Source organism: Phalaenopsis equestris, unplaced genomic scaffold (assembly GCF_001263595.1).
Source record: "Phalaenopsis equestris unplaced genomic scaffold, ASM126359v1 Scaffold000002, whole genome shotgun sequence".
NCBI lineage: Eukaryota > Viridiplantae > Streptophyta > Magnoliopsida > Asparagales > Orchidaceae > Phalaenopsis > Phalaenopsis equestris.
In genome coordinates this window covers 7,808,249-7,809,657 of record NW_018164444.1, presented here as the reverse complement: position 1 = coordinate 7,809,657, position 1,409 = coordinate 7,808,249, and positions in this window count along the sequence as shown.

Sequence of the window (1,409 nt, the reverse complement as noted above, 5' to 3'; positions counted from 1 at the left end):
TCCCAAAAAATACCAAAATGCTCCTGGACCCCCGAGATATCAAATTTTTCGAAAATCTCCCAGAGTCACCAATAAATTCTAAAAATCACACCAAATCATTCTTTATGTCTTCCTGAGAATTTTGACTGTAATATTGTCATACTTCCGGATAACTTTTTGACACTTCGACACCAAAATAATGAATACTTAAAAAATGCTTCGGGGATCATAAAACCTTCCACATTGATCGAAAATGACCTCGAACACTGTCGTTTAACTCTAAATTTCATCCTAAACCACCTCGAGCCTTTAAATCAACCTTTTGACAACTTTGACCAAAGACGGCCAAAATTACCGAAATGTCACTCATGGACAAAAAATTCTCAAATTCTCCAAAATCATCTCAATCATTCCTAAAATCAATTCTTGACCATCTATTAGGTGTAATTTGACCATAATCACTCACTTTGACCAAAATCTCCAAATTGTGCTCCATGACTAATCAAATACCTTAATTTCAAATTCAACAAGTCTAGATCCAATTTCAAATGAATTTAAATCAATTTAATTGGCCCGTGATCAATTTCCAAAACGGTTGATGACAAACAAAAAATTTGACGAAAATTAAATTTGACACATTTTTTTGACTCGATCGCAGAAAAAGTGCTCTGAACGACCTCGGATGACAAAACGGACCACTCGAGCGTGTCTGGAACGTCGATTCCACCAAAAATAAATGTTCATTTCACCGCGAACAGGTGTTCGGCAAAAAAAAATGCACGGAAAGATTTAAATAATAATAATATTATTATTATTATTTAAAAAAAAAAATCTTATCATCTTTATTTCATTTGAACTCACGCATGCATGCGACACGCCTCATTAAATGCATTAATAATATATATATATATATATATATATATGAGTATTAACTCACGCATCTCAAACCATCTCTCCCCCTCTCTCTCTCTCTCCCCTCCCCCATAGCTCAGGCGTGCGAATAATAAAACGTGCGAAAAAAAAAAAAAAAATTCAGATATCCCAGGCGTGGGAATAAAAAAAAAATCATATATCTCTCTCTCTCTCCTCTCCCACGCCTAAAGCAGATGTATTTAAAAAAAAAATAAATAAAAATAAAAATCTCTCTCTCTCTCATACTCCCACTCTTCTTCCTTCTATTAAACACACCACACATTCTTCTCAACGATAACATAACCCATAGAATAATAATAATATTATTATTATTATTTTAAAAAAAATCTTATCATCTTTATTTCATTTGAACTCACGCATGCATGCGACACGCCTCATTAAATGCATTAATAATATATATATATATATATATATATATGAGTATTAACTCACGCATCTCAAACCATCTCTCCCCCTCTCTCTCTCTCTCCCCTCCCCCATAGCTCACGCGTGCGAAT